The 21,858-nt window shown below is 41.8% G+C and overlaps 1 long non-coding RNA gene across 2 annotated transcripts; it reads left to right on the forward strand.

Moving 5' to 3' along the window:
* The first annotated feature begins 1,616 nt into the window (after nucleotides 1-1,616).
* LOC127491395 (uncharacterized) lies at nucleotides 1,617-16,272 on the forward strand. Of its 2 annotated transcripts, XR_011384278.1 has the most exons (7): nucleotides 1,617-1,753; nucleotides 10,409-10,651; nucleotides 11,293-11,430; nucleotides 11,989-12,118; nucleotides 13,934-14,095; nucleotides 15,210-15,345; nucleotides 16,084-16,272. It is a non-coding gene; the product is annotated as an uncharacterized lncRNA (long non-coding RNA). The 2 variants fall into 2 exon arrangements; XR_011384279.1 differs by lacking the exon at nucleotides 11,989-12,118 and having other exon boundaries at nucleotides 1,620-1,753.
* The last annotated feature ends 5,586 nt before the right edge of the window (nucleotides 16,273-21,858 follow it).

The raw sequence follows: 21,858 nt of genomic DNA on the forward strand, positions 1-21,858 counted from the left end.
AAGCTCTTTGAGGACCCTTGAATTAAAATAGTTTTAAAAAGTGGTGAACTACTTACCTTTGAATATTTAGAATGGTATCATGATAAATGGGCAAGAAACTCATACTTCCGAACATCTTTATCCATAGCTATAATGGTTAGACAATAATTCAGAATTTGATTTATGTAAGCATAATCTAGTTATGTTCACTTAATTTATTTGATAAATTAACATATATGAATTATATTTATATCTGTCATTTATGTTCAGAAGCCTGGAACAGGGATGGACAAAGAATAAACATGAATAAGCATGAATGAGATCTGGGGCCATACTGCACGGAGCTTCCTGAGGGAAAGAGCTGCAGAAGTAACATGACTTAGTGAAATGGTCTCCGAAAAAAGATCATTTGTATTGGAATCCTTCAGAGAGTGAAATAACTCACCTTTGTAGAGGAAGATGATTTAGATTAAAATTATATATCCAAAAGTGGGCTGTGTTCAAACAAATGTTGAGGAAGCGAGCATTTTTGCTGGTAGGTGGTAGGTGAAGATCAGCTAAAACAGAGGAAACCTTGAGGACAAAGTCAATGTGGTGCATGGTAGAGGTGGGCGCTGTGGCACAGTGGGTTCAGTGCGTTAAGCCAACATTGGGACCCCACTCCTACAAATATCTTGTCAGAGTGCTTGCTTCAAGCCCTGGCTCCACCATGCTTCCAATCCAGCTTCCTGTTAATCCAACTGGGAGGCAGTGAGCGCTAACCCAAGTACATGGGTTTTTGCCACTCAAATTCAGAGACCCAGATGGAGCTCCCCACTCCCCAAGCCTGGCTGATGCAGCTATGTGGTGAGTAAACCAGCAGATGGGGGATCTCTTTCTCTCTGCCTTTCCCTCTCTCTCTCTTTGATATTTTGCCTTTCAAACAAATTAATAAATATTTAAAAGAGAGAGAGAGAGAAGAAGAAGGTAGTAAATAATTAGCATGCTCCTGAAAGAAAACTAGCTGGGATTCCTGAAACCCATGCTCCACAAAACAATGTTGCACCTGCTAAAATTGTGGAGTGAGAAGGGATCTAGTTGTCCTGGGCTCAGGTCACAACTAGGACTTGAATAGTATCCTACAGGGAACAGAGAGCCACAGGGCTTCAACAAGACAAGGCCGAATGAACTTCACTCAAAAGACTGTCCCAGAATCTCCATGGAGGAGACCATGGCCAGGGTAGAATGTCTTGTGAGACATGAAGACATTGTGAAATAGTCCAAATGGGATCCTCGGGCATGTCTCTAGAAATTCAGGCATATCATTCAAAACTTTCACCGTGAAAAGAATAATTCAGTACCTCCATTCAGTAAGGGACAACATTCTGCTCTTTAAACTTTACATGAAACCTCAGATCCTCTGGGACTCTAGGAGAGTTTTGGATCACATTGCATGAAAGTTCATAATTAAGACACACTTTGAATTCTGCATATTTTATGAGGCTTATTTTGGGTAGTCAAAAGTCCTTGATTAAAGGATGTATCATGGATAATTTAGCTTGACCCTTTAGTTGATGCTTGAATTACATCAATAAAATTCCTGTCAGATTTCCCAGTCTTTGTTTTATTTTTATAGTAGCTGGGAACTCATCATTTGCCCAAATAAAAGTGTTCTACAGACCAGTGGAGACGGAGGAGCAGGATGGACGGCCAGGGCGATGGGTGAGGAGGCATTCAGCTCTGGGAGGTAGCTGGGTGTGCAAGTCGAACATGGAAAAGCCTGTGTGCTTGCCAGGTGAGTGCAGTTGTGTGTCTTGATGGCTGAGTGACAACAGGAGCTTGGGAAACTTGTAGAAGCCTCAGTTTCTAGGGGAGGGCTGTGTGCAGGTGGCAGGAGTCACATTCTGAGAAAATGCCAGCATCTGCATCACCAAGATGCACAGGCAAACACAGTAAAGGAGTAAGGCTAGGATTTAGGAGGAAATCTTGATTGAATTACATTATCTGGACCTGTGGGCTGTGGCTGGGGAACGTTGTTTTCAGACTGGTTGAAGGTTGAGATCACAAGTACAGGACAAGTTAAGGAAGAGGCTCAAAAAAGGACCATGAAGGAAGAGGGTCTTCAAAGCCTGGTTTTATGTATTATGTCTGCAGGCATGAGGCATAGAATTTAAAATGAAGTGGGTGGACTTGTCCAGAGCGTGGGAGAATCAGAAACAAGACTGAGTATTTGGGACCACTCACAATTCAAACCGGGTTTGAGTAGCTACTTACACAGTGCTCTGTGCTGGGTACTGGTGCTACAGACGTGCACAGAACAAAATCGGCCTTTACCTGCAGAGAGGTCTCCTGTCTATGAACAGCTCATGGCTGGTGTTTGGCCACATGCAGCCTTGGCTTGATTTTAAACCCTAATAATTATTTGTTCAATGTGGAATCTTAATTTTCCTACTTCTGCTTTAATTTTGAAGACACGAACATGCTGGAAAAGAAAAATAAGCTGTCTCATAATAGGAAAAAAGAGCAGTTAGCAAGAGAGGAATACGTTTATGTGTCCTGCAGAGAGGGTGGGGGTGAAGAACACATTTTCAATGATCTTTTTAGGAAATTGCAGAATGAAAAACAAAAGACAGATTTTCAAACTAGATTTCCTCTCCGAGAGTACATCCTGAGACATCGCTATTAGTCATAGATACATAATTTAAGGGTTCAAAAGAAGTGTCAGAAAACAATTTTCATGCCAATTTTTCAAACTCAAAATGGAGGGCTGAAAAATACAGGAGGTACAGAGGTCGCAAGCATGCCTATTTGCCAGGCTCAATGCCCCAATGTAGCAATTATAAAAATCTGGTAATTGGGCAGTTACTTTATCAAGATACCCAGTGTTAAATCAGATAGGCAGGTGAGGGTCTGGGAACTTGCTGTTGAACACAAGCTCATTAAGTAACACTCTTCTTCAAGCATAGTTAATACAGAAAAAATAGGTTTCTCTGTGGTGTTTATAGGAGAATTTGACAAGAGAAAACCAAGATGGAAGCAAATGAGATTGTGTTCTTGCTTTCTCTTTCTCACTTCTCCTCTCCTACAGCAATATGTACACACACAAGATCCAGGCAATTCTGGAGAAGTATTTCAGCTTTGGTAGCGTAACTAGCCATTGAAAACGAAGATTAATGAAAAATACACAAAGTAGAAGTGTATCTTCAGATAAAAGAAAACTAAGGGGTTGGTGCTATGGCATAGCAGGTAAAGCCACTGCTTGCCCATATGGGCACCGGTTCCAGTCCCGGCTGCTCTATTTCAGATCTAGCTCTCTGCTATGGCCTGGGAAAACAGTAGAAGATGGCCCAAGTCTTTGGGCTCCTGCACCCTCGTGGGAGATCCAGAAGAAGCTCCTGGCTCCTGGCTTCAGATACGCACAGCTCTGGCCATTGTAGCCATCTGGGGAATGAATCAGTGGCTGGAAGACCTCTCTTTCTCTCTCTCTCTCTCTCTCTCTCTCTCTTTCTCTCTCTGCTTCTCTGTAACTCTGTCTTTCAAATAAATAAATAAATCTTCAAAATAAAATAAAATAAACTGTCCTTTAATAAAGAAAACTGAGTCTCCACTTGAATAGCTAATGACTACTGCAAAATCAACTCCCCTCAAATTTAATTCATGCTCTCCCATCTCAACTCTTTCCACCCCCTGTTCTCCCAAAACTGGTTTGTAGCCAGATATAAAAATCAGAAACATGGATATCACCCTTTATACCTGTTTCCTTCCTCCCCTCTTCTCCAATCAATGTCTCTGCTCTATTCAGTCCAGTTCCTGAACGACCCCCAGAATGTGTCACTTCTTCCTGTGTCTGCTACTAGCAATGTTCAAGAGTACATTATCTGGGCCGGCGCCATGGCTCACTAGGTTAATCCTCCGCCTGCAGCGCTGGTTCTAGTCATGGTTGCTCTTCTTCCAATCCAGCTCTCTGCTGTGGCCTGGAGGGCAGTGCAGGATGGCCCACGTGCTTGGGCCCCTGCACCCACATGAGAGACCAGGAAGAAGCACCTGGCTCCTGGCTTTGGATTGGCGTAGCTCTGGCCATAGTGGCCATTTGGGGGCTGAACCAATGGAAGGAAGACCTTTCTCTCTGTCTCTCTCTCACTGTCTAACTCTATCTGTCAAATAAAAATTTTAAAAAAGTACATTGTCCTTTCAGTTATTGCTGCAATCATCAGGTACAGTAAGCCTTTCTTGTCCCCACTTGAATCCATTTCTTCACACTATAGTTCTCCAGTTTCCCCTTTAAAAGGTAAATTTACATTCCCATCCCCACCCTACTACTTTCAAACCTTTAGTTTCTCATCACTCTTTAAAAACAAAACAAAATTGCTAACAGACTTGCATATCCCTTCACGATAAGACCCTGACTCGTACCTGTAGACTTGTAGTGCCTCTGCCTTCTTCCTTCCGCATCCACACTTCACTCCTTGTAAATCCCTAGATTCGCCCTACTTCCTTTGTCTTCAAGAGCTTCCCACGTGCCATTCCCATTGCTTAGAATATTTCTATTTATTGCTTAAAACTCAAAGCAATTTCCATATTACATACAAATACAGGAAGCATTTCAAGACACCCCCCGGACAAAATCAGACTTCTGTTATAAGCCTCTTTAATATCACTTTTACCATGGTTTTTGAAATTAGTTATTTAATAATTATGTACCCACCTTGACCTGTAAGTTCTACTAATGTAAGAAAAAATGTCTCCTCTTCGTCAATGCATTCTTTGATCCTGAAGCAGTACCTGAAACTGAGTCCTCAAGAAGAATTTTTAAATGCTTAATTTAATTCCATGACTGATCTTCAATTTTTTGGAATCAGGATGGATTGTTCCAATGAATCAGATGTATCAAAGTATATGAAACATTCTGAGCCCAGATCCCCAAAATCAAATTCCTGAGTGTAGATGGGGGGAAAAGAAACCAAGAATTCTGACTGACTATACCCTTAATTAAAATGAACTGCTGCTGGGTATAGCTACTAAAGACTTGATTTGAATTTGGTTTTTAGAAAGAGGAGTACATTATGCAGAACAAGACATGTGGCCCTTCTGTCCCACTCTGCACTTGTGTAGACTGTTCCTGAAATATTTCAGTCAATCATGGGGCCCTGGGGAATATGTATATATATATGCATACATACATACAACTGAACAGGTCAGAGGTTAGAGAAGAGGATGTTGGGGTATTGGAAACCACAGATACCTGTCATGTTGGAAAATCAAAAACATGGATATTTTCCTTTATACCTGTTTCCTTTCGCCCCTCTTCTCTAATCAATGTCTGTACTCTGTTCAGTTCAGCCCCTGAATGACCCCCCGGAATGTGTCACTTCTTCCTGTGTCTGCTACTAGCAAAGTTCAAGAGTATGGAAAGAGAATTTGAATAAAGAGAACTTTATTCAAAATCTGAAGAACTCTTCATGCGTGTAGTGAGAATAGAATGCCAGTGGGGTCTAGAAGAGAAAGAGAGGTGACAGGGCATGGAAGAAGTCTGGATGGTGCCGGATGGTGGCTCTCCTCATGGAGCTACCCTGAACTGTGAGATAGGCCCTGCACCAAACTGAAAGAACATTCTAGGAGTGAAAGTTGTCTGGAGATTCTTCCCACCTGAAGTGGTCAGTTATAGATTAGCTGAGAACGTGGTGTTGATATTTAAGGATCATCAGGGGTCAATGGCATCATGGTTCTAGCTTGCCTTTTAATTGGCATTTGGTTGAGAAGATACTATGTGTCTAGAACTGTACTGGCCTTGTTTGCAAATGCTGCTTTGTTTGTGTCATTCCACATCTCCTCAAGGTTGACATAGGTTTGCATAATAACCACCTTTCATGGGGGAAAGTGGGATTTAGAAAGCTTCTTCAAAATGTTACAGCTGATAAACAATCCTTCCCAGTACCTTCTTTTTTTGTGAAATTCCGCAATTCTGTGCCACTTTTTCAAAATGGCACATAAAACCCCTCAACAGCTCATGTTCTCTCATTCTACCAAACTGAGCTTGACATTGAACATGGCCAACACAAGTAGAAACCTAAGCACAGTGACAATGCCTTCTCGCAACTGAAAAAAAAAGACAAGGTCTTGGGTCATTTCTAATTACCAAATGCAGCTTGGGCTGCAGAGAATAACGAAGGAAACCAAAAATGGTAGAATGTAGGGCAGGGTAGCCTTTTAATGTAATATTTTATTCATATTTCTAAGGGGTAAAAGTACCAGACGTGGCAACGAGAGGTTATGACTCAAGTCATTGAAGGAGAAAGCTGGCAAATCACGATCAAAACTTCATTGTGCTCATAATTAGGCTGAAATAAGAGCACACAGCAGCTAAGGGAAAGCATACGCTGCAGATATTGGATTTCTGGTGGACAAAGTTGGAGAGGAATTAATACATAAAGTAGTATTATTGTAGGTGAAGACAGGAGAAAAATGGATGGAGTTAATAACTTAATGCATCTGGAAACGTAGGGAAGCTATTCAGTGATGAATAGAAGCAGAAGTAGAAGAAAACAAATGAATAAATAAAGCAAGGTATAAATGGACAATAATATGAGCTATGAGATATGAGAATCCTATGCTCCATCAAACATATAAATACACTGGACTGGATCGTAAGAAATAAAAGGGCAAGAGGAGAATGCATGTGGCTAAAATGGGGCTAAACAATTATTTTGAAACAATGTAAGAAATCTCTAATTGCTGTAGAGCAGGTAGCTATCCACACTCATTTCAGAAGATTGCCCCAAAGTCATTGATTAGGCATATATTCAGAGCAACCTAAGATATGTTCATAATGCAGGAGACAAAGAAGAGGAGAAATGTTGAATTCTATGGAATTTTTTTTCTAATTGCAAGAAGCAGGCCAAATGATGTGAAGAAAAATGAAATGGAATATTTGAAAAAGCACAGATGGGGGCTGGCGTGTAGTGGGCTAAGCAGCGCCTACAATGCCAGAATCTCATACAGGAACTGGTTTGAGTTGCAGCTGCTCCACTTCTGATCCAGCTCCCTGCTAATGTTCCGGAGAAAGCAAAGGAGGATGGCCCAAGTGCTTGGGCCCCACCACCCACACGGGATATCTGGAAGAAGCTCCTTGCTTCTCTCTTTTTAATGATTGATTGATTGATTTGAAAGAGTTACAGAGAGGCAGAGGCAGAGAGAGAGAGAGAGAGAGAGAGAGATTGGCTGATTTTCCATCCGCTGGTTCATCCACAAATGGCTACAATGGCCAGAGCTGGGCTGATCCGAAGCCAGGAGCCAGGAGCTTCTTTCAGATCTCCCATGTGGGTGCAGGGGCCCAAGCACTTGGGCCATCTTCCGCTGCTTTCCCAGGACATAGCATAAAGCTGAATCAGCAGTGGAGCAGCCAGGTCTCGAACCAGTGCCCATATGGGATGCCAGCTCTGCAGGGGGCAGCTTTACCCATATGCCACAGTGCCGGCCCCTGGCTCCTGGTTGTGGCCTGGTGCAGCACCAGCCATTGTGGCCAGTTGGGAAGTGAACCAGTTGATAGAAGACCTCTCTACTCTCTCTCTCTCTCTCTCTGTCTCTCTCCCTCTGCTTTTCAAATGAATAAAAATAATTTTACTCAAACAAAGAAAAAGCAGAGATGGACTTTGGAAGCCTACCGTTGGGATCAGAACCCCAGTCTTGTGATGTAGAGAAGACATGCCCTTTACTGAGTTTCGTAACTTTTGTAGCTTCACTATTTCCATAGCTGAGTGGGGATGTGAACACCCGCTGTGGGAGTATTACTATGAGAATCAGGTAGGAAAACTGTGTGCAAATGACCTGACGAATAGATTCCTACCTGGAAGCTATTCTGATTGCAGAGTAGGGTGGCAGAGTGAGAAGAACCACTACAAATATAAAGAGGCAAGGAAAGAAATTAGCCTTATCTGAGACTTCCTAGGATGCTCGGCACACCTACATGTTAATTCTTGTAATCCTCACAATAACGCTGTGAGAATGGCATTAGTACCTCTGACTTTCAGAAAAGCAAATGGAGCTAGAGATGGTTAAAGTCTTGGGTCTTGCCACTCACTAATGATTAATAAATCCGGAACTCAAACCCCAGTTTCTAAACATAGACCTGTGTTCTTATCATTACATCAGTCAACTAAAAGAGAGGACCGTTTTAATCTGGCTTGTTCAGAAGCCTGCCAGCCAGACCTCCGCCCTAACTGTTTAGGGATGGTGCCGTTGCTTGTATATGAAGAGCTTTGCTTCCACGCGTTTCTCACCTCTCATCCCTGCCTGGGTGGGGAAAAGCCCTGCATACATGAGTGTCTTAGGTGTTGGGAAGGCTGAAAAATTACTCCTGCTCTGGTTGACCCCGGTAAATCTGTCACAGAACAAAAGACACGAGCAGGAGGTGTGGCGTCTCCAGGAGCCCGGCAGCACAGGGGGGAAGAAAGGACCCAGAGAGCCCTGGGTGGCGCTTCTGCTTCTCCCTGCCCTGGTGCGGCCAGTGGCTCTTTAATCTAGCGAGAACACTTCAGCCCGGAACGGACGCGGGCAGCCTTTGGAAATGTATTCTCAGCAAGGGAGGTGTCAGGATGGATTCATGAGAGGTATTTCATGCCTCACAAATCACCCTGAATATTTCATGTACATTAAAAAATTAGTAGACAAAACTGGAGTGGTGGCTTATAATTTACCTAGACTTGCGAGATGTTTTTGATACGGAGCAGGGCAGAAGATTTATCTGCGGGCACAGGAAGCTGCACTCGGAACAAAATGCATTGGCTCTGCTCTTGTGCCCATCAGAGAGGGTCGTGAAAGCCCTGCGTTGTGGTGAGGCAGTAAATATGAATGTGGGGAAGAAAAACATTAGCTTCAGTTTGCTTTATCTTCCGCGGAGTGGAGTGGCGAATTTCTGCTCTCTGAAGGACATGGGAGGATTGCCCGTGTTTGAATGAGTTTAAAAGGCATAAACAAGGGAGCCTGCTGGCCTAATGCGGAGGGGTCCAGTGGGAACCTGCTTCCTTGCAGATAATGAGATCATATTGGAGTAGATATGCTACCAAGCAAGAAAACGAATTTAATAGAAATATCACCGCTATTTACAACTAAAGAAACATTGGCAAAATATGCTGAAGAGAGAATGAATTCACGGCCTGGGACCTTTTTTATGTTTGGAAAAGCACTTAATATGTGACCCTCATCCTGTGGATAAATGTAATATGAGTTCATAGTAATTCAAACCTCTGAGTTATATTTAGCTAGGGTTGAAAGAATTTGAAAATCCAGCCTTGAGCTACATTTACTGGCTGAAGAATCAGTGTTTTGCATTTACTCTCTACTTTTCTAGCTTCTAAAATTCTCAGTGCTTGCCATATATATAAATATATATACATCTGTGTGTATGTGTATATATATACATATATATATAGTGCACCTTCCAGCTATTGCTACAACTATACTCACATATCTGCAACTCTGAACAATGATGGTATCTTGATCAACAGTGAAAAGAAGCGTCATTTCCTCAGCTAAGAGAATTGCTTAAATTATAATATAGTAACTTAATTTTTCTTCCTTTACATCTTTTGGTTTTCCTGCACATGAATGTATGTTTTCTTAGAGATTTCATGTTCTTGATGAATTTGGAGTTTATAGACCTGCATGTCCAGAACATATAGATTCATTGCTGCAAATAAGCTCTAGTTAATGTAGGTGTTTTGGAGTGGCTCTGGACTGGGGATGTTGGGCATGTTCTCATCTCTGTGGAAGCTGGACTCCCTGGAATCTAGTTACTGTGGAAATTTTCAGAACTGGAATATGCAGTAATGAGTTCTTTCTTGCAAATGCAGAGAACAGAGGAAGGAAAAACAGTCAGCTGGAAAGGAGAATAGGGTGGGAGAAGCACACGAGGTTTACCTTTACGATGGTCTATGTTTCCAGTTACCTACAATATGTGGACATATTCACGGTCATTTCATTTGGATCACACAACAAATATACAAAGCATATCTTGACTTTTCAGATGAACAAAATGATTATCTAGAGTCTGAAGGACTTCTTAAGGTCAGGCCACCTTCAGGTAGCAGAATCAGGACCCAGGATCAACTTCCACACACCCAGGACGCTGACGCTCGGGTAACTGAAAGGATCCAGGTGCAGCAGAACCACAAGCAGTCAGAGAGGCTCGGGAATCTGCCCCTTGTTCCAGGTCCCTGATTCCCTCTTTCTTCCCTGGAGAGAGCCCCAGACTGCATTTATGGATACGGGAAATAAAATGAGATGAATGAGCCTGAGACTTAAATTGTTATAAAACTATTAGAGAGAAATGTCTTAAGTTATCACCTAAGGGGCCAATAAAGATTGGTCGTCATAGAGGTGGATTTTTAAATAAAGGTTGAATAAAATTACACTCGGATCCCTAAGGATGCTTCTAAATAATCTTTTAAAACAGGGGGTTACACAGTGAGGTGACCTTGCTCGCTGCCTGTAAGTTTTATACCAAGATATCATGTGGGAAGCAAGACCTAAGGCACCCTCCATCCTTCTGTGGACACTTTGCTGTCTTCTGTTATTTTGCTGAGAGCAACACACTAATCTTGGGTCAGAGGGAGCCACTGCTTTCTTCAATATTGAGGACTCAGCTGACATCTCCAATCCTGAAAACCCACTGTGCTTTGGACAATCTCTTACTTCGGTAAGTACCTGCATAGCCAATCATCTCTAGCCAACACTCCTTCCTCCAATACATCACTCCCTTGCTCAAAAATACATGCTGAGGGGTTGGCATTTGACACAGCAGTTACAGCATTATCTGGGACTACCACATCGCATATTGGCGTGCCTGTCCTAACTATACAACTTCCTGATAATGTGCAGTCTGGGAGGCAGAATATGATGGTGCAAGTGCTTGGGTCTCTGCCATCCATTTGGGAGGCCTGGACTGAGTTCCTGGTTCCTGGCTTTGGCCTGATCTAGTCTCAGCTGCCATGTTCATTTGGGGAGCCAGTAAGCAGACAGAGATCTCGCTCTGTCTTTCAAATAAAGAAAAATGTATGAAACCCCATGAAAATCATTATGGATTTCATTATATATGTATATGATTTTTAGATATATATATATATGTAAGATTTGTTTACTTATTTGAAAAGCAGAGAAATAGAGAGAGAAGGGGAGAGAGAGAGAGAGAGAGAGATCTTCCAACAGATGGTCCACTCCCCAAACGGCCACAATGGCCAGGGCTTTCCAGGTCAAAGCCAGGAGCCAGGAGCTTCATCCAGATATCCCACATGGGTGCACGGACCAAAGTCCTTGAGTCATCTTCCTCTGCTTTCTCAGGCGCATTCACAGGGATCTGGATGAGAAGTTGAGCAACCTTCCACACCACAGCGCCGGCCCCGGATTTCATAATACGTTATCCTATCTCCAACATCATTGCCTCTCTTTGTTATGTTCTACTGCTCTTCACATACACCTGTGAGTATACACCTCAACAGTCACACCCCCTATTGAATTTTATAAACCTAACACAGAGATACATGTTTGCTTTTGATTCCACCACCCACTCAGCACTCACGTTGGTAATTGCCTGCGGCTAAGTCTATCTGTCTGGAAGATTTTGGGAGACAGAGACAGTGGCTGAAACCTTACTCTCACCTTGCTTAGTAGAATGTTTGATCCACTGGCAAGAAAGCGTAAATGGTTGTTGAATGAAGAAATGAAAAATGAATGAGTTCTGTTCCATCTAGAAATGTGGGTGGCAGCTTTCTCTCCCCAAGCTTCCTCTAGGCAGCCCCGCTTCCCTGGTTCGGTCTCACTCTTGCTTGACAGTGCAGATCTCCCAGCCCAGTGTGCCTCTTGTATGAACAGAGCCCTGGAATCCATGCACCCTACAGCTGGTTAGTCAATTTGTAGACATTTGTGCGTGGTTCAAGGGCTGTGGGAAGCCATGGGAAAGAGAATGAGCTTAGGAAAGCTTGCAAGAGGATGAGGCGGTACATGTGGAAAGATTTCTTCTTTTGACTTCATTTTCAGCCATCCTGAGCAAGGTGAAGAATAGAAAAGGCTGCGAATTTGATGATGATGATGATGTTACAAAGGAGGTAAAGATTGGGGGACTTTATCTCCCAGGTATGAGAACAGGGCTGCAATCAGCAGGTTTCAGGTAACTTCATGCCGAATGTATTTGCCTACTTAGGACATGGGGAAACAAGCACATTCAACCATTTCCGGGGGGTGTCTCTTCTCAGCTATGCCTTTCTTCATCATGAGATGTTTGAGATTCACTTGAAAGGTGAAATTTAGATCCTCAGAGACAGCCACAAAGATAAGCGCATCATCTGTCACTGTGCTCCTAGAGGTACATACTTCACTTCCACGAAGCCAGATTCTACGGAAAGCCATTTCCCAGTCAGAAGCAGTATTCAAAGATGAATAAGACCCACTGCATCATTCTGTCCACACCTGCCTAACAAGGACATTGTTCCTGGGGTTCGGGCAGGATAATTGATCGTATTCCTGATACTACGTTATATCAGGAGGGGGATTTGTCAAAAGTTCTTTATGACTGTGATTTCATTAAGCTTCTTCATATCATATAATAGAGGAGGCATGTGGCTTCCTTTACAAATGGACAAAATGAGGCTTAGAAAAGTGTGACGCTGCTAAGGAGAAAGTAGGGGAAGAAGTTGCTGGTATGTCCTGACTCCTAGTGTACCTGGAAACCTGAGTGTTTCTCTCTCCTCTCTCTCTCTCTCTCATTTAAAAATCTCCACAATCAGCCAAAAGATTTATATTTTCTTATTACCTTAGCAGCTCCTTCAGAATAAATCTTTTCTTCCCAGCACAAGCAATGAATTTAAAGAAATATATTAAATAAAAAACGGGCTTGCAAAGCAGGATTCTGCTTTGACCCTAATATCTCCCTCAGATTCCTTCCTGCACACGCAAGCCCTTATCAAGAACGATAGCATGATTCACCTTCTGTAGAAGCAGCCTGGGACTGGAACTGTGGCCAAAGGCAGGCTTGAAGGTGTGAGTTTTATCACAGGACAGAATCAGCAACTGGATGGTGGCTGCGAAAAATTTCAGGCAGCAGAGCACTAATTGCCCAGAGTTTTCCAAGACTACAGGAATTAGGGCAGAATATAATTTTAAATGCAATTATGTTGAGAAAAACATTTTGGAAAATGAGTTTTAAAAATTGGGATCACAGATGTGTTTGCGTTTCTCTCCGATTAGAAAGAATAAAACACTTTGATTAATATCACAACCTTATTCCAGATCACCTTCATGGTTACGTGAGATTTCACATGAGGGTTCCCTGAACATCTGAAAATCTTCTCCATAGGTACTTTAAAATAAATATCTAAAAAGATACTGATATAAATATATGCTAGACACATACTTCATTTCTTAAAACATGGGTGCATGCCTCACACTGGCCTAGTCTCAGAGGAATGATATAGACAAGTTAAAATGGTAGGCATTTTGTGATGCTCTAATTTGATTCAAAATCACACCCAGTGCATATGAAAAATAACGTCTTTGAGCAAAGCACTTTTTCTCCCTGATGAGACTACACAGCCACTTGGAGAAAGTTTGAGACTGATACAAAAAGTAAAGAAAAATATGGCACAAATAATCTCACCTCTCAGAACAAGCTGTTCAGAGTTTGTAAATACTTTCTGTCTTGAATTCATTTATCTTTTTTTACTCATCAAGTATCACAGTATCAACTTCCCCACGTTGATGAAAATCTTTATAAACATTTTGATAGTTATTCAACATTTTATAACTGCCTTGAAGATGTGAAACTAGGTTCTTCAAACACATTTCTTAATGAAAGGAAGAGGCAAACAATGTGATTGTGAATTTAATCCAGAAGAAGTGTGAATGACGTGGAAGTTTATAGCTGTAAGTCATTTAGAAGCTGAGATGCCTGGCCACGTTGTCTCAGAGAGGGTGCCTGTTATTTCAGGTATGAACATCATCAGAACCAAAGTGAATCAGGACAGTGCTCCAAGAACACCTGGAAGACTGGGCTTCAAAACCTTGCAGACACCAGCATCACAAAGAATGCCAATGATACCATGTTCTTGGACACTCCCCTTCCGCCCCATGTTCAATACTCCATATCCAGGTTTTTTTTTTTTTTAACTTTTATTTAATGAATATAAATTTCCAAAGTACGACTTATGGATTACAATGGCTTCCCCCCCATACCGTCCCTCCCACCCACAACCCTCCCCTTTCCCATTCCCTCTCCCCTTCCATTCACATCAAGATTCATTTTCAATCATCTTAATATACAGAAGATCAGCTTAGTATACATTAAGTAAGGATTTCAACAGTTTGCTCCCACACAGAAACATAAAGTGAAAAATAATAGATGATTTTTTTAAATGATAATGAAATCAGATCAGACCTATTGTCATGTTTAATCCCAGTGAGAGTTAAGTTGGGAATTGCATATCCAGGTTAATTACTGAAATGTTCAAGTAAAGGACATACTTACGAATCTTATAACTTCTGCCAAGTGCATATGTGTTGTATATCTGTTGTACCCTCAAAATTAAGGGAGTAGTTGAGGGAAAGAGTCCCAACTTGCCAGTGCTATTGATCCAAAGATATGGAAGAGGGTGGAATAGGAGGACCAGCTCCACGTAGACATCTGGACAGTTGGTCTTTTCACCCTTTTGCTGGACAGGTGAAAGGAACATCGGAAGTGATGGTTTGCATTGTCTGTAATGTTTTGAACATCCCAATTACATGTACATAAGGATGTTGTTTTGCTCAATCATTTTTTTCTGCAGGACTTACTGAAAGAGCCTACTTGAAAGAGCTTACCCTACAAACAATACTATACTCCCCAGATTTACAATATGACTGGATGAAGTTTTGGGGGAGTCCAGTTTCTTAGAGACATGTTCTTTACCCCTTTATGGAGAAAAGATGAGGCCAGAAAATAAAAGATGAGGTGGGGCCAAGACAGTCACTCATGAAAACTGAGGATACCACAACACAGGTATCCATACTGAGTTCTTCGTTGGCTTCTTGATTTGCCCTTTAATTACAAGTCAGGAGGTTGGTGTGCTGATACTTTAAGATAGATGGTCATGGCTAGGGCTTACTCCTGTCTTTCCACCTCACCTTCCTTCCTGTTCCCGTGACCCGTGCTCTACTGGCCTAGTTGTTTTAGTTCCAAAAGAAGGAATTTTTCTTCTAAGAGCTACAACAATGGTTCCATTACACAGAAATTGAAGACTGCTGCCTTGCCAACTTGGATTCCTCATGCATCTAAAATAATAAACAAAGAAGGGAGCTGCTCTGTGACTATGGTGATTGATCCTGACCACAAAGAAGAAATTGAACTACTACTGCCCAGGGGAGGTAGGGAGAGTACGTCTTGAATACAGGTTATTCTTTAGGGCATTTCTTAGTCTTATCATGCCCTGTAGGGACTTAAAAAATGTTCATGGAAACACAATTTGAAAGACAAACTTATTGTGGTGCAAATTATTTTGAAATCCATGCTTAGATTTTTTTTCATAGCACACATTTTCCATGAATTTTTTAGATATCCTGGTACATAACAAAAAAGATTTAGTATAAGGGAATTGGATGATTCACTTAAGAATGTGAGCAACTCCTGTTATTTATAAGCTAAGTCAACAAGCTGGAGACCTAGGAAAGCTGATAGTTTAGTTCTAGTCCAAGTCCAAAGGCCTGGGACCCAAGAGAGCCATTAGTTTAGCTATCATCTGAAGGCTGGCAGGCTCCAGACCCAGAAAGAGTTGATGTCCAGTTTGATTCGAAGGTAGGAAAAACAAAACAAAATAAAACAAACAAATAAACAAAAAGAACAATGCCACAGTCTGAAGGTTACTAGGCAGAAAAATAATTCTCCTTTACTCATCGGAGAGTTGGCCTTTTCACTCCATGCAGGCTTTCAACTAATTAGTTGAGGTCTGCAGACGCTAGGAAGGGCAATTGGCTTTACTTCATCTACTGATTTAAATGTTAATCTCGGGGCCAGCACTGTGGCATGGCAGGTGAAGCTGCCGCCTATAGTGTCGGCATCCTATATGGGCACCAGTTTGAGTCCCGGCTTTTCCACTTACAATCCAGCTCTCTGCTATGGCCTGGGAAAGCAGTAGAAGATGGTCCAAGTCCTTGGGCCCCTGCATCCATGTGGGAGACCTGGAAGATACTCCTGGCTTCAGATTGGCACAGCTCTGGCCATTGCGACAAATTGGGGAGTGAATCAGCAGATGAAAGACACCCCCCCCCCCCACTCTTTTTCTGCCTCTCCTTCTCTCTGTGTAATTCTTTCAAATAAATAAATAAATCTTTAAAAATAAATAAATAAGTAAATAAGTAAATGTTAATCTCATCTAAATAAACCCTCAGAGAAACACTTAGAATGTAGGGCCGAGCCAGCGCCATGGCTCAATAGGCTAATCCTTCGCCTGCGGCGCCAGCACCCTGGGTTCTAGTCCCATTTGGGGCGCCGGATTCTGTCCTGGTTGCTCCTCTTCCAGGCCAGTTCTCTGCTGTGGCCAGGGAGTACAGTGGAGGATGGCCCAAGTCCTTGGGCCCTACACCCACATGGAAGACCAGGAGAAGCACTTGGCTCCTGACTTCGGATCAGCGCAGTGCGCCAGCCGTATCAGCCATTGGTGGGTGAACCAATGGCAGAGGAAGACCTTTCTCTCTGTCTCTCTCTCTCACTGTCCACTCTGCCTGTCAAAAAAAAAAAAAAAAAAAAGAATGTAGGGCCAATTATCTGGGCTGTCTATGGCCCAGTAATGTTGACACATAAAATTAACCATCACAGTGCATCGCCCATGGTATATGATATATGATAAGAATTTTAAAGATGGTAGTCATTGGTTATTCTTCCTATTTATGGTATTTTGGATCACTTTTTTTACTTCATAGTCCTCTTATAAAAATGAAAGCCATTAACAAATAAACTCTAGAAACTGATGAAAGACAAGCATGGCTTCAGTAATAGCTTAATTGTGACCTGAAGCCTGGATGGATTGAGTTTTGAAGGGTACGACCTTGAAAGCGTAAGCATTGTGCTTACTAAAAAAATCACATGTGAAAAGTTTCGGAGAAATTTTATAACAAGATTCACCCATGATTACTATAGAGTACATTTTAAAGATATTGATTGACAACCTCTATGCATCTCTGTTTACAACCTTATGACTGTACATCTGGGTTTGCCTAGACCCTCATACACATATAATCCTAAAGGCTTTTGGTAAGTGTGGGATAATTCAGTCAACTTTATGAATTTAATTAAGCTTTTCTCCACATGGCATGTTGGAAGAGACAGTGGTTTATACGATGATCATAATGTAGAGAAAAATCACTTATTTTTCCAAATGGGAACCAGGTCAATAGGGCAACTTGAACATTTTGCTTGTCAGCAAAATAAATTTATTCTGAATTTATGAATTGATAATAAGCCACCTTCTCATAGTGATTAATGGTAATTAACCTTTTAAAGCTCCATCACTTACCTGGTCATCTCTGGCTGACAACCCTTAGAGAGAGAGGAGAGAATGCTGATGGTATAAAAGTCCTTCCTCTGGACTCTCAAGGTCCTGGAAGGTAGACAACACCATCCGGTGTGGACATGTTACAAATGTGACACAGCCCCAGAGAATTTCCGACAAAGAGAAACCGCACACATAGGGCTATAATGCTGAGATACTTTCATCCTGAAAGGACCAGTGGGCTAGCAGCCAGAATCTGCCAGCTCTACTGCTTAAAGCCCTGTGACTTCACTCAAGTCTATTCATTTACATGAAGCTAACTTCCTTTGTTTGTAAAAAAGGAAGAATCACAATTGCATTAATAATTAACATTTTAAATGAAGGGCCCATTTGCTAGCATAGCACAAATGCAAGCCCCTTTGTCTAACAGCACCACAACAAAGCCATTTTCTAATAAGCTGGCATCCATCACACATCTTAAGACTCTAGCCTGGACTCACAACATGTTCCACATCTTTGCTTGATCTGGATCTTGTGAACATTAAAGATAGCTGGGAAGTTGATGTTGGAATGGAGTTTAGCATTCAAGGAGTTTATTAATGGGCAGCCCTAGAACCAACACCTGTGGAAGGGAGGGAAGGGAAACAGTATTTCACAAAGAGAAAAATATTCAAGGTATAATAAAGGCAAAATGACAGACTTGGCTGACCCCAAGAGGAACCCTAGAGATAGCATCAGAATTGTTCTGAATCAGTGTCAATGGTCATGACTTTGAATGTCTACAGTGACCAATCCCTGGATGTAGACTACCCCAGAAAGGGCTCTGACCTTGACCAATATGGTTATCTGTAACTGAGAGAATCCCTGAAGGGGGTGAGAGCTGAGGGGTGCTTTCAGGGCCACCAGAGCTTCACAGAAGGGGGCATGGGAAGCCCATGAACAATTCTCAAGCATTCACTGTGTCTCAGACAGATCTTGCTAAGGCTGGTAGCTGCCTGATCATATTTAACCCTTACATCAGCTCAATCAGAGAGATGTTTGTATGCACACCTATTACATGAAGAAACTAAGGTTCAGTGGCTTGTGCAAATAGACTTCAAAATGAGTCATTAATTCTATTCAGTAATTTGCATGAGTCCAAGTGTAATAGGAGGAAAGAAAATTCACACTAACCCCCTATTGTTTTTGGTACTTAACTCATTTTTACTTGAAGATTGATTCTAATTCTCCCATTTCAAATTCCATTTCTCTAAAGGAATCACTTGGAATCATAATCCCACACTTCCCCCGCCAACCGGAAGTCATTGTTACCCTACCTTTGCTCCCAGAGTAGTTGGCTTGCTCTATGAACTTGCAGAAATCAATTACCTTTTCTGTGCCTCTGTTTCCCTCATTGACCATATGGGAATGATAGCGTCACTTAAGAATTCAAACACCTAAGGAAATTTTAAAAATAAAATAAATAGCAGCATGTGTTGCATATGGCAAAGGCCATATACATGTTGTTGCTGCTGTTGTTGTTTGAATATTTCACAATGAAAAACATATCACCGCATCATCGCTTCTGTTCATGTGTCACATGTTCATGTGTTCATTCACTCTCTTTTTTATGAGATTGCATGGTATTGTCCTGAACATATGCAGGGCTTAGCATAATGCCTTATAGTGATAGCTATTCAACAAAAGGTTATTACATTGACTTATACTTAGACAAAAAAATGACAATTTTTATCAATTATACACCATATGCATCATTCAAAATTGTGTATTTCTCTCTGTTCCTCACCCCAGTCTAATTTACCATCATTTCTTCCTTCTGTTTTTCATTCAGACAGATTAGTGTTCAAAATCTGGCCAACATTAGTTATTTAACTGGCTTAAGTCTGAATTTCTACATTTGTGAAATGGGAACAGATAAAGAACCTGCTGCATGAGGCTGTAAACTGATTCAAGGAGCTAAGGAAAAAATTCATTAGTCCAGGGCATAATACATGGCAAGCACTACTCAAGTGCTGACTTTAATAACAATGATGACCCCAACCACTGCAATTGCTCTTAATAATGTTGAATTTATTTTCTGTTGCTTAATCCACAGTGGAGATGACAGCAGTGAGAAGCACAATGAAATAGTAGAAAGAGCATGCACAAGGAGCGATTTTATCAGATACTATCTCTTAATGTTGGAGCACATCACTCGGTCTTAGCCTTGCTTTCTTGATTGTAAAATGGGAACAGAAATAATGCTGTTCATAGAACGTCTAGGGTTCAAGGAGTTAAATGCATCTGAAGCATTGCATATAACAACCCAGACCCAGTGAGCATGTACTAAATAGCAGATTTGACTCATACTGGTATCAGGTTTGGAAGACGACATCCCAGAGTTTTGAGAGGGTGTGGGTAAACAGAACACAGTGGTCTTCTGCACCCATTGAAGTCTTTTCCCTACCTACCCTCTTCCGCCCTGAGAGCTGACAGCTGACTTCCTGGCCCCACATCCGGCACAATGCTCCAAAGAACATTCAATGGGGGCGAAACGCTCCGACAAAAGCTGTTTTAATGAGACATCCCGTTAGCTCCGGCTGTTCCCGGGTCAAGCTGCCTGTGTCAGAGCAAGAACGCTAATGGACTAGGTGGTCACGTCTTTCCATCTGACTAGGCTTTGGATTTTTAATGAAGCAAGCAGCCCTTACGCCTGTGCTGTTTTGGGGTGTGTGTGTGTGTGTGTGTGTCTCCACCGACAAATAGTTCTCATCCTAATAAAAGAGTGAAGGAAAATGACAGAACATGAGGATTCAGAACACCCTCTGATTTGCATCAGTCAGCGAAAAGATGACCGTGACCTTCGCACACACAGATGACCCTCACACAAGGCGGAGAAGAACAAAAAGAAGTTTTTCCAGGGGGCCAGACCACGCTCAATAGCTCCAACAAAGACTAGTGTCAGCTGCCTGACTTCTTAATGATGAATAATTCATACACATCAAAGAGGCCTTCACAGAGTACTTTTTCCTGCAGCCTCAAAGACAATGAAGCAACAGCAAAAAGGCCAGAAGGGGAAAGTCTTTTTCAAATCACATCATCTCCCCAGTGTCTCCACCCTCCAGAGTTCTGTCCTATCCGTGTTCTGTACTGGATTAAAATCAACTCTGGAATTTTTTTTTTTTTTTTTACAAAAACATTTGCTTCTTATCCCACATAATGACAAACTCCTCTTCAGCCTTCGGAACCCAGCTTAAAGGCCACCATTTTTTGAATTCAACTCTGCCATCTACCAACCCAAGTCAGTCTAATTTGTCCCCTGATGTTAAAGACACTTCCCCCTTTTTTTTTTTAAACCAGGATCTTATTCTTATACTTGGGTGGGCATTTGGACCAGAGGTTAAGCTGCTGCTTGGGGCACCTGCATCTCATCTCAGAATACCCGGTGGAGCCCTGGCTACCCTACACCAATCCAGAATCCTGTTCATTTACACCTTAGGGAGCAGCAGATGGTAGATAGCTCAAGTACTTGAGTCTCTGCCAGCCACCTAGGAGACCTGGTTGGCATTACAAGCTCCTGGCTTTGGCCTTACCAACTCCTGGCTACTGTGGGTATTTGGAGAGAGAAGCAGGAGATAGAAAATCCCTCTTTCTCTGTTCCTTACAAACAAAATTCAAAAATAACAAATAATAAAAATCTTATTCCTTTGCACCTCTGGCTCAGACCCAGAACTCCATAAGGTTGGACATCCTGCCCTAAGCAATGCAGAATCGCCAGCCCTTGACACCAAGCCTGGCATGCAGAAGGCATGCAGTCACTTTTAATGGAACTGACAGGGCTTTCATTCTTGAAATCAAGAACATTCTTAAAGTGATGTATTAGAATAATAATGCATATGCAGTCCATGAAAGTGAAAATTAGAATAAAAGCATTTTCAGGACCCCACAAACTTCAAGTATTATTCTTATCATTTAGAATTTACTAAGAATCTAAATCAAAGTCTTTGAAAGGCAAGGAGTTGAAGATCTCCTTGGAGGGCTTATCAGCACTCTTTAGGACGGCAAACATTTTAAAGAAAGATATTTCTCAGAACCAAGATAAAATCAACATGGCAGAATCACCATGCACATTATTTTTATAGTCTCTCTTAAAATATGAGCTCCTTGTACTTCTTTCCATCTTGATCATGAGTGACAGTTCACTCTGGTCACACACACGTCAAAATGCAGATGTTACCCACTTTTCACATTTCCCAGTAAGCTGCTGCCTCAACAGATAGGGCTCCGACACTGAGGGAAAGCACTTCTAGGGAGAAAAATGTTTATTATCAAAGAGGGGGACGATTCTATACACACACACACACACACACACACATATATACATATTTACATTTAAACTATTCACCAAATATGT

This window comes from Oryctolagus cuniculus, chromosome 18, assembly GCF_964237555.1.
Source record: "Oryctolagus cuniculus chromosome 18, mOryCun1.1, whole genome shotgun sequence".
NCBI lineage: Eukaryota > Metazoa > Chordata > Mammalia > Lagomorpha > Leporidae > Oryctolagus > Oryctolagus cuniculus.